The sequence below is a fragment of the Dipodomys merriami genome, unplaced genomic scaffold, assembly GCF_024711535.1.
Source record: "Dipodomys merriami isolate MVZ:Mamm:240054 unplaced genomic scaffold, mDipMer1.0.p SCAF_1, whole genome shotgun sequence".
Lineage (NCBI taxonomy): Eukaryota > Metazoa > Chordata > Mammalia > Rodentia > Heteromyidae > Dipodomys > Dipodomys merriami.
The window spans coordinates 107,013,483-107,026,606 of NW_027202270.1; positions in this window are offsets into that span (position 1 = coordinate 107,013,483).

Genomic DNA, 13,124 nt, shown 5'->3' on the forward strand with positions numbered 1-13,124 from the left:
TGGTGCTTGCAAGGATTTTATTTTTATGGGGAGTCTATGTGCTTCATTCTAATGTGTGAAATAACCTATTTTCTTGTGATTGGAGTAAGTTTTAAAAATATTTGTTCTCCAGAATATTGAGACCCAAAGAGCAATTACTAGAATCTATTGATGATTTTAACAATAAGGAGTTGAATATAATTTCAATCAAGATTTTTAAAACACACACTCAAATAGAAAGCCTATTGTGTGATCAATTTAAAATATCTCTTCCACATTGATGACTTTTAATTCTATTATTATATTTAAATAGTTGTACAAAGGAGTTGCAGCTTAACAAAGCCATTTATGAATACCATGGTTCTTGATCAGTACCATTCCTTTCAACATTCTCACCTGCCTTGACCTACCCCCTTTCCTTATTTTTCCTAATTTTGCAATATATATCTCTCTCTATATATATCTCTATATATATGCAATGGATTCTTTACTGCAGTCTCCCCCTTTCTCCCCTTCATTTCCTCTAGCTTTTCCCCTTCTCTTGTAAGTACTATTTCCTAGTGCTTATTTTGTTAGGCTTTGATTTTTTTCATGTCTTTCTAGAATTACATTATTTCAGTTCTCCTTAGAGACTACCATATTTCAGTCAATACATTTATAACCGTTGCCTACCAGGCAACATGCTTACTTGTAGATTTAGAGTGAAGAATGTATCTGAGAAGGGATAAATAAAGCAAAATAAAACATATTTCATTGTTTTTAACTTGCAAAAAGAGAGAATATCATCATCATATTACTGAAAGCATATCAGGTGATCAAAGCCTATAGAGAAGTTAATATGAAGTGATTATAAGTCATGAAAGAGAAAAGAGAAAGAGATTACTATTATAAGCAGCATTTGAAGGTGAACTAGATTAATATGTATGGCAAACTCTAGGGAAATGACTAACAATATCTTAGTAAAAGAATTATAAGGGATAATTTAGGAGAATATAGAAATGGAACTACATGGGATTATATAAAATGGAATTATATAAAATGCTTTATTAAAGCTTGGAAAGACAGAAAAAGGGAGTAAAAGAAATAAGGAAGTGTCATAAATAATAAAGTTGAAAGTACAATAAAAATTAAGCTGTGTCAATAGCCATTTTTAATGTGAAGGGACCACATTCAGCATATAAATGGCAAAGGTTGTCATCATGGATGAACATAATGCTGACAAATAGACTAGACAGAAGTCACTTTCAATGTAATGTCTCAGGTTAAACGTAAAGGATATGATAAGATATAGCATACTATATCTGGTTATAGATACTTACCCAAAGAAAGTTGAAATGGTTGTGCTAATGTTAGTCAGAGGAAACATCCAAACAGCAAATTATTCAGGAGCAAAGAAGTTAATTTCATAAAAATAAAAGGTCAGTTCTCCAAGAGGACTATTTTCAGATTTAAAACTTGCTTTCATATGACTAGATCCTGAGATGTTATTTCTACTGTTAAATTTTGCCTAATGATTTTTCATTTAATTTATTATCTGCTAAAATGGAAATGATCTCCTTTATTTTTCTTGATGTGACTTAATACATTAATTGATTTTTAAATGTTAATATAATTTTAAATTCCTGGTGTAAACTAAACTTAATTATAATGTTTTCTAATTATGTATGTGCTAAATTGCCTGATACTTTCCATGGTAACTCTTTCCTTACCTCCCTCCCTGCCCCCCACCTCTCTGTGCACTTACTTTAGGATAAAGTGAGTGATTATTAATCAGCCTTTAAGTTGACCATTTTTTCATAAGTTTTCATTCTATTGTTAGGCATACTTTGCATTGCAAATCATAAACTTAATATATTTTTAGTGTTTTTTCTTTCCTGAGGTTTCCAATCTGTTTATCCGTACTTTCTGTTACTATAAATCCTTGTACTTATTTAGAATAGTTATTTTTAATATTCATGTTCTACTTTCAATATTTAGATCATCATTGTGTTTGAGTCTGTTGAATTTCCTTCTTTTTATTTTTTAATTTTATTTTCAAGGAGATGTACAGAGGGGTTACAATTACATAAGTAAGGTAGTGAGTACATTTCTTGTAGAACTTGTTTGAATTTCCTTCGTGATTAGAGGATTCATTATGTGTTTGGCCTCTTCACATTGCACATTACTGTTTTACAGAATACCAGATACTATGTGTAGGAAAATCAGTAAATAATTCTAATGCATTAGTGTTCTTTTTTGTTTTCCTGAAGTCTGAAAACTTTTACTTCTGATGACAGGATGAAAAGTAATTGGTTATATTTTACTAACAATTCCATTGAGGGACAGACATTAACTGAGTTATGGTTGTAAGATTAAGGTCATTTCTGGTTATTGCAACTGAAGGTTTTCAATTCTGTGGCTTTAGCTTGTTGCTGTCAGCTGTCATTTCTGTAGTGTGACTATTCTTTCTCCCTATCTTTTATCAGTTTTGAATGTGAATTAGGAGAAGATTAGGATGATCATCTTTGTATTTATTGTCTTCTGGTGCCATTAGAATGGGTGTAAGTGGTTTCCCATTTGTACCTTGTTTCTGTTTGTACCTCAGCTTCATTGCTTTTACCTCAACAAGTGCTAATTGAGAAGTAAGATCATGATAATAGTTATATCAATAAAAATGTTTACTGTTTGTATTTCTCAGCCATTTATGAATACAAGATATCTTGATCAATGTCACCCCTTTCAAAATTCTCACCCATCCCAACATTTTCATCTTAATATTTATATGTGTCATAATTTAAAAAACACAAATTTAAAATTTTCTCAGAATTATACAAGAAGCATACATTATCTGTGCAAAGTCCTTCAGAAAAACTATTATAACCATGACTTATTTTTCTAATAGCCTCATGTCACCGATTTATTTTAGTATTCTCATAATTTATGTTATCAATTTTGGGTCTATTTACATCCATAAACAAGTTTGTGTAACATTGCAAACTTTCTTACATATATATTTTTATTTATTTATTTATTTTAATTTTTTGGGGGTCTGGTCATGGGCCCTGAACTCCGGGCCTGGGCGCTGTCCCTCAGCTCTTCAGCTCAAGACTAGTGCTGTTCCACTTGAGCCACAGCGCTACTTCAGGCTTTTTTCTTTTTGCTTATGTGGTGCTGAGGAATCGAACCCAGGGCCTCATGCATGCAAGGCAAGCACTCTACCACTGAGCCACTTTCCCAGCCCCCACATATATATTTTAAATGTTAGTATTTTTATTCCTATCGGATAGAATTATGATAGTGGATTTGGTTGTGATGCATAAAATATTTATATTATGTGATGCTAGATTCATTTTTCAAAAAACCATTACAATTTATATTTCAACAACAGTTTGGATTGTCTTTCATCTTGGCCAACAATAAATAAATAAATAATTTCAATCTTTTCTAAACTTTTTGTCATTTGGGCATAGGCAAATGATTGCCCTTTTTTTTTTGTTTGTTTATTGGTCATGGGCCTGAATTCTGGGCCTGGGCACTGTCTCTCAGCTCTTCAGCTCAAGGTTAGTGCTCTATCACTTGAGCCACAGCACCATTTCTAGCATGTTCTGCTTATGTGGTGCTGAGGACTTGAACCCAGGACTTCATGCATGCAAGGCAAGCACTCTACCACTGAGCCACCTTCTTAGCCCCCATCGCTACTTTTATTGTGATTTTCCAAATTGTTAATCTAAATAATTTTATCCTTCTTATATAGCTGTCATTTGGCTAACTTTTAAGTGTCTATTTTTGTTATAGTTAACAGAAATTAACTTAAAAACAAAATCAATAAAACTAATTAACAGCTCTTAATTTTGACCAAGATAATGAATGATTATGTCTGTCAAAATATATAGTTTATAAAACATCAAAGAAATATTATCATATAACAAGTAGTATTTGTAAGGAAATGGAAAGACTTGGAAAAATCATATGAAGTGAAGTAAGCCAGACCCAAAGAAACATAGGTCCCATGATTTCCCTTATTTACAATAATTAGTATATATCTATGTTAATCTTAGCAGATGAGCACAATAGCTCAATAGCTATGTACATATGACCATATAAGATGTCACTAAGTGAAATGAACTCCAAAACATGGACACAAGAGGTTTTTCTTTGTTGTTGCTGTTTTTAATGTACTATGTGACTTTTTGTTTCCTTTGTTTGTTCTTCCCCCTATTGTATATCCCCTGTTAACCGTATTTGATTTTGGTATGATGATATTATAATACATTTATTTGAATTAGGGAAAGGAAGGGGAACAACAGACTGGTGAGACACAGGACAGGTGGGAAACCAATGCAACAGCGATATTCACAAGACAATATGTTGGAAATGATCTGTACAACTTGGCAGGTGGGGGGGTGAGGGAAGGGAAAGTAGGAGAAAAATGAGGGAGGGAGTAACAAGTTTGACAAGAAATGTACTTATTATCTTACTTATGTAGCCATAAACCCTCTGTATATCAACTTGACAATAAAAAGTAGTGGTATTTGAAGAATATTTGATACACATCTATAAAGAGTATGTGAAGAAACTTTTTAAACTAGAAGAAAGAAAGGTCTTGTTTATAAATATATCAGCTTTATATATCTATAGACATACAAACATATCTGTGTCCATAAATGTAGACCCAAGCACTCACATACTAAACACACATGCACACTACACACACACACACACACGCACATGCACACACACATTCGAAAGGAACTTATACACTGTATATAAGACACGTGATGACAGATTTGAGCTTCCTACTAGAGAAAAAGCTCACTGAGGGATTTGAGTTCTTTATTTCATGTTATCATTTTTATATTTAAATTTCATAGAGCTTGTATTGTCCTTAGAATTAAGACCCAAAGAAATCTAGCTGTCAAATAGATCTGTATTTTACAACATGATGGAATGATGGGAGAAATGTTAAAAATGGTCTGTAAAGTAAGTGGCTAGAATTACAGCTGTGACTACAATTAACTTCTGATTTTGCCTAAGTTACTCCCTGGTTGGCCCTGGGAACAATACTATATTCCTTTACGCCTCAATTTGCTTGCTTATGAAATGGTAATTTTAAGTTTTAAGGAAGGCATGGTCCAGGTGAGATCGCTCACATCTGCAAATACCAAGATAGTACTGAAAACTTGGAGCTAAAAGGAAAAGAAATGAGTAATTTTTTAGCATCATTTTTATTGTAAAGATATGTACAGGCTGGGAATGTGGCTTAGTAGTAGTGTTTGCTTAACATGCATGAAACCCTGAGTTCCCTCAGTACCACATAAACAGAAAAAGCTGGAAGTGGCACTGTGGCTCAACTGGTAGAGTGCTAGCGTTGAGCAAAAGAAGCTCAAGGAGAGTGCCCAGGCCCTGAGTTCAAACCCCAGTACTGGCCAAAAAAAAAAAAAAAGATACTGTACAGAGGGGTTAGTTACATGAGTAATGTAATGAGTACATTTCCTATTGAGCATTGTTACCTCCTTTGTTTCTCCCCTACCATCCCTTCACCAACCAAAGACAAAGGATCCTATATTACCTAGTGTCCCTGAAGAAGCAAACCAAACACTTGGAAGTGAAGATAAACACTTAATCATGTATTTCAAAGAGGATTTCTATAAATAGAGGAGGCTTGAATTATAGGTTCCAATGATGTTCTGTACCCTAAGAAAAGAATCCGAGGAAAGAGTAATTGACACAAAGCTAAGTAAAATTTTGTTAAACACAAAGAAAAAAATTTTTTATTGTCCATGGGAAGATAAAATAACAATATGATTTAGTCTTTAGAAAAAAAACCATATATCATACACAGGGTATTGAGCAATATTGAGTCCATCAGCAGAAGTATAACCTAAAATTGTTATGAATAGCAAAACCAACATCTCCTATAGAGAATACATATATACAGTTTTCAAACATGCAAGAATTAATGCAATGCAATTTTCATAGATGATTTTTTAAAGAAACTGTTTCTCAGGCAAAAGAAGGGAAAACTGAATAAATAATGAAAGAATAGTGATCAACCTTGAGTCCATTCCTGAAAAGTAAAAGAACTACAAACAAATAGGTAAATTTTTATTTCCTTTTTTTGGTTGTGGGGCTTGAACTCAGGGCCTGGACTCAGGCTAACATTCTACTACTTTGAGCCACAGCGCCACTTGCAGTTTTCTGGTGATTAATTGGAGATAAGAGTCTCATGGACTTTCTTACCCTGGCTGGCTTCAAACCACAATCCTCAGCCTCCTGAGTAGCTAGGATCATAGGTCTGAGCCACTAGTGCCCAACATGTAAATTATTCTTATTAAAGATGTTTTTTCTAACCAGTATGGGAGCTGAACCTTAGAGCTTTAAGCTCTCCATTGGATTTTTTTTTCTTTTTTTCTTTTTTTTGTTCATGACTCTTTCTCTACCACTTGAGCCACAAACCACTTCTGGCTTTTTGGTTAATTGGAGGTTAGGTTTTCTTACTTTTGTTTACCAGTTCTGGCTTTCTTGAACCTTAATGTTCAGATCTCACCCTCTGTGTACTACATTTATAGGCATAGGCCATAATTTAAAAGTTTTCTGTGATGACAAAGCAGAAAAAAATGTAACTAATAAAGGAAGAGATAGAAAAGGAGACAGCGTATATGCACTGACTCACATTTTTAACCAGAGAGTAAAAGATATGTTTTATAATTGACACATTATGTAAGCAAGCTATAAATAAAATTAGAAGTACGGAAGCAAATTCTGGTACAACTAAGAAAAATAACACATAATGAAGTAGTGAAAAATAAAACAGGAATGATATAATGTAGTTTATTTTTACTGTTTATAGTAAGAAACCAATATCTTACCCCTAAGGAATAATGTAACAATTACATTCTAGAGTTCTGATGTGTAAAGCCCGTTAACAACCAAAATAACTGAATACAAATAGTTTACATATTCCAGAGTAGTTTTTTAAAAGATATGCTTAAAAGCCCACACAACTAAAAATAAAGCACAATTACTAATAATTGTTTCATTATTTATTTACTTATCCATTTATTTACTCATTTCATCATTTATTGTTTAAAACAATAAAGCATCCATGAATGGTGGTACACACCTACAATTCCAGCACTTAGGAGAATGGGGGCAAGAGGATTGGAAGTTCCAGCTAAGCCTTCCCTATGTAGAGAAGATGATGTGATTAACACACACACACACACACACACACACACACACACACACACACACACACACACACACACACACAATACAAACAATACCAGCCAACCAACAAACAAAAACCCTTATAAAGTTAAAATGTCTAATATGCATACATGTGTTAGGGGAGGATTTCTGCTTTCAGCCTTGATGTGGTAACTGAAGGGAGACATAATGCTTTTGTGCCTAACTTGTTGACAACAGCATTCTAAGAACAACTAGTTATTGGTGGCTCCAACCTGTACTCTTATCTACTCAGAAGGTTGGGATCTAAGAATTATGGTTCAAAGCCAGCCCAGGAAGGAAAGTATGTGAGACTCTTATATCCAATTAACTACCAAAAAGTTAGAAATGAAGCTGTGGGTCAAGTAATAGAGCACCAGGCCCTGAGTTCAAGCTGAAGAACCGGAAGCAAAACACCAGAATGATTAACCATATATGTGTTCAACTGATCTTGAACCAGCTCATGGGAAATGGGCTTTTTCTCTTCCCAACTCTAGTTAATAACTTGTATTTGGCAACTAGAAGTCTTTAATCATGGAAAGACTTACAAGAATGATATCAGCTCAAATGAGGGCTATTTGTCTTTCTCAACTGCCAGATTTTAAACAGTAACCACTACTTTGTTCATTTACAACATTCTTCTACATATGGAAAAGTCTAGAGATATTTTTGATTGTTATAACAGTCTTGTTGTTAAGGTCGCCATAAACAATCATGATGTACTGTCAAAGTTGTCATATGGAGAAACTCTATTTTAGACAAACATACATGCCCAAGTCAAATAAAAGCAAAATAGGAGGTCGAAGGAGCCAAAGACTAAGACAAAATACCTTTACCTATGTCAGGTTTATCTTGAGATGGATACCACAAAATTGAGAAACAAATATATTGTTTAGATTGCTTATCTTTAATCTTAAGGACAAATTAAATAACAAGGGAATTCTGTTCATTTTTTTATAGTTAGAAAATTAAATTTGGAATATTAGACTTTATGAGATTTTTTTAAATTTTTATTTATTATTTCCTGGTCCAGGGGCTTGAACTCAGGGGCCAGGTGCTAACCCTGAGCTTCTTTGTGCTCTACCACTTGAACCACTGTGCTACTTCCTTTAAAAAAATTTTTTTTTTGGTTGTTGGGCTTGAACTCTGGGCCTGGGCACTGTCCTTCAGCTCATCTGCTCAAGGCAAGTGCTCTACCACTTGAGCCACAGAGCCATTTTGGTTTTCTGAGTGGTTTATTGGAGATAAGAATCTCATGGCCTTTCCTGCCCAGGCTGGCTTTGAGCCATGATCCTCAGATCTCAGCCTCCTGAGTAGCTAGGATTGATTACATATGTGAGCCATTGGCCGCCTAACTATAAAAATTTTTAATAGTAATCATACACAGTCAACCTCTAAAAGGACAGAAACAATGAAGTAGCCAAGAACAAAATAAACAAAACTGTGTAAGAAATGTGTAAAGAAAACTGGAATTTAGCTTTTGCTTACATAAATAGGAATAATTAGACAGGTATAAGTGAATCTCACATTAACCTATAAAAGATAATCCAATCCATATAGAAACTGAGCTTTCAAAACAAAGTTACATTATCATATACTACAAATATAAATAAATTTAAATCAATGGTGTCAATAAATGTAAAAGATTCATAAAGCAGAAAAAGTAAGGGTTGAACAGACTTATAAATGCACCAAAAGCAAGTGGAAGTATATTGTATTAGGAAGGTAGCAATTTTTCTTATTTTCCAACTCTCTACCCCCCCAAAAGATATCAATAAATAATATTGATATCATCTAGGACACTAATTTGTATTTGGCTCATGATTTATAAAACAGAATATACTTTCCACAATGATTTCTGATTTCCACAAATGATTCTATAGGACATGGAAACAAAATACTTATCAGCTGAGACTGAGTTTGACCTCAAAGGCCATAGGAAATCTGAAAGAAAGGAGACCTACAATGGTATTAGCTTATTGACCACACTACATCCATCAACTCTACTGTGGATGAAGGTTAGTGAGTTTCTTTGTATATATTTTTTAGTTTTGGTTGGTTGTGGGGCTTGAACTGTGGGCCTAGGTGCTGTCCCTTAGCTTTTCAGCTCAAGGTGAGTGCTCTACCACTTGAGTCACAGTGTCACCTCTGATTTTCTGGTGGTTGGCTAGAGACAAGAGTCTCATGGACTTTCCTTCCTTGGGCTGGCTTTGAACTGCAATCCTCAGATCTCAGCCTCTTGAGTAGCTAGGATTACAGGAATGAGCCATTGTCTCCCAGTGTATCAGTGTATGTATGTATCTTGAGGCAGCATCTTGCAAGGTTTAGTGTGGGTTACCTAGATTCAAATGATCATCTTGCTACAGCTCCAAGTAATTGGGACTACAGGTTCCCACCACCACCCTTTTGTGTGTTTATGTGTGTTTATGTTTATTTTTCCCATTTTCTACTAATTAAAAATATCATGTTGACAATTCCTGTTTATGTTTTCTGGTACAGCTATACAGGAACTACCTTCGGGCACTGGTTCTCAGCTATTAGCCAGAGACCTTGAGAGCTTTTACAAAAATACTGATATCCGAATTTCATGTCAAATTAGTTTTTGTTCTTCTACACTTTATTTTATCTAAATAAAATTTTATTGTTATTAATAAGGTATAATACAGAAAGGTTACCATTTTTATAAGTCAGGTAATGAGGGCTGGGAAGGTGGCTCAGTGGTAGAGTACTTGCCTTGCATGCATGAGGCCCTGGGTTTGATTCCTCAGCACCACATAAGCAAAAAGAAAAAAAAAAGTCAGGTAATGAGTATATTTCTCTTTTAGACAATGTCATGCCTTCCTTTGCTTTCACCTCCAAGTTTTTGAATGATACAATAAGACATTATGATTTCTAAGAAGAACCTTCTCAGGTGGGTGTAATGCATTGATAAGTCTGACAACTTCCTGTGAGCAGGAATGATGTTACTTAAAAGGTGTGAGTGTGTATGTGTGTGTGTGTGTGTGTGTGTGTGTGTGTGTGTGTGTGTGTGTGTGTGTTTTCAGTAGATAAAGGCACACTGTTTTCCCAATGGCCACCACTTACTTCTTTCTAAAGGGTAAAGAGTTTCCCTTTAATATAAATATAATTCCCTGTAATAAAAATATACATATGGTTAATGGTTAACTATTTTATTTTGTCTATAAGCATCTTATAAAGATAACACCAGCTTTTATCTTACATTTCCCTGACTTATTTATGTTTTCAGATGCTCATAAAGTTTATAAATTTTGCAGGCTCTTTGTCTAAACACTGGCTTACTCTATTGTTTATCTTTTGTATTGGTTTTTGTAGATTTTTTATTATTCAAATTCATAATTTGTTGCCATTTTATGCAAATATATACTCCATATTTTCCTGGTTTATATCTTCTCGAGGAACAGATGTTTAAATCAGGGGCTTTATGATTACTAGGCAGGCCATCTACCATTTGTGTCACACCTCAAACTTCTTTTCGCTGTAGTTGAAATAGCACTGGGTGTTATGCTTTGTTTGTGCAGGCTGTCCTGAGCCATGATGTCCTTGGGATGATAGGAACATATCACCATACCAAGAACAATATTGATTGAGATAAGGGTCCTGTTAATTCTTTACCTTGGTTGGCCATGAACCACCAAAAACCAAAGCACCAAAACCAGACCAAAACAACTACCAAAACAAAGCAAAACCAAACCAAAAACTTCAAAAAACAAACAATAACAGGAAACATAGTTCTGTGTTCGTTATCTTTAAGTAGTTTACAAAGGAAGTGCTAACAAAGCAGTTTGTGAATGCAATGCATCTTGATCATTATCACCCTTTTCAACATTTCCACCCATTCCTCTCTACCCAGCTCTTTCCTCACTTTTATTAATTTTGTAGGATACACATTGAATTCTTGGTTGTTCTCCTTTCTCTTTATTCTACTCTTCTCCCTATTACCCCACCCCTCCCTCTTCAAGTACCTGTTTCCTGGTGTTCATTTTGTTGCACTTTGACTGCCTTTTTGAAGATCAATAGCATTTGAGTTCTCCCTTGAATCTACCATCTTTCAGTTAATACATTTGTGTACTCTTGCATACCACCTATTGTAATTACTTATTAATTTGTAAGCTAAGTCTAGATTTCTGAATATTGAATATTACTAATTATAACCAATATAAAATTGTGCTTTCTTTCTATATTAACTGTGTTTCTTCAAAGGTTCATTCTTCTGTCTGTTCTACTGGATATCTATATTACAACCATTGGCTTCTTTACACTTTATAGATTCTTGACTGTGTGGTCATGTTTATAAATAATATCACAAAATGAGTATCATTGATAGCTGGAGTAGATATCATCAACATAATTAAAATTTCTTTCTACGTAAATGAATTCTGATTATGATCATTGTTATCTTTGTTCAGATGATTAAGCAGGCAATATAGTTGCAAAGAGTTTTATGGCTCTCTGTTTTCTTTTTGAATGCTGAGGTGATTTGATCAGTGGCTGTATTTATATACTTTATTGTGTTCAGAATTTATGGACCCATTCTTAATTTTTTTTTCTAACCCTAGTAAGTTGTTTTGCAAACTTCAGTGTCTGATTGATGTCTGTTCTATGGAGATAATCTAAAGTTTTATCTTTTCTTTTCTTTTTTTGTGCCTTAATTTTTGAGAAGTCTTTTGGCTCACTAATTGGTTTTAAGTTTCTAATTTTTCATAGGTCTGTTTCAGTTTTCTTGTATTTATATTATATTTCCAAAAATTGTTCACTGTTTTATCCACTACTGCATCTAACGTCAGCTGCAGTTATTGATAGGTTTGCATTTTCATATTCCTTCTTTCATGTCTTGGATTATAAATTCTGACCATTGACAGTTTGTTTGATTGTTCTCTTTCTTAAGATTCCTTTGTTTTATTTTTAACTTTGTTTTCACCAATGCATAAACACTACTTGTATTTATGGAGTACCATGTGATGTTCCAATACATACTATATACATACTATGTACACATAGTATGTGTACTATGAATGTTACATACTATGTAATGTTCAAAGGCATATAGAAAGCTTAGACCTGCAATAAATATGGGAGTAAAATGTTTGTCCCTATAAGTGGTCCTATAAGTGACTAATTCTTTTGTCTGTATACCCAGTAGTGGGAATGTTGCCTATCGGGAATATAGATTTCCTTTTCCCAAATCCTAGCTAGCTGTTATTATCCTTAGTCCTGTGTTAATAGTATTTCTGTGTGAAATGATATAACATTTATTTTGATTTGCATTTTTCAGGTATTTAGCAATGTTGAGCCGTGTTTCATAGATTGATTGACCATTTCTGTCTTCTCTTCATGATGTCCTATTTAATTATGTTGTTGTTTTCGTTGTTGTTGTTGTTCTGTTCCTGGGACTTCAACTCAGGGCCTAGATGCTCTATCTGAGCTTTTGTGCTCAAGGCTAGCACTCTACCACTTGAGCCACAGCTCACTTAAGGCTGTTTTGGTGGTTAATTGGACATGCCAGTCTCATAGACTTTCTTGGCTGGGCTGGCTTTGAACTGAGATCCTCAGATCTCAGCCTATTGTTTAGCTAGGATAACAGGCATGAGCCACTTGTGCTTAGCCTTAATGTACATTTTTAAATTAGTTATTTGCTTTCTTTTTAATATATTTTTTGCTATCAGATGTTTGGAATTCCTTCCAGCTTCTGAATATTAACCTTTGTCAGATGTATACTTCGGAAATATTATTTTCTGTTCTGTACCTAGTCTCTTCATTGTGTTGGTAGTTTGCTGGGCAGAAGCTTTTGAGCTTGGTATAATTACATTTGCTAGTGTCGGTGTGATAGCCCTATTTCTAAGGCTCAATTTCTTCAAGGATTATTTCTTGTTTAAATTATGATACTGATTTTGTTAAGGGATTATTGGCATGATAATTGC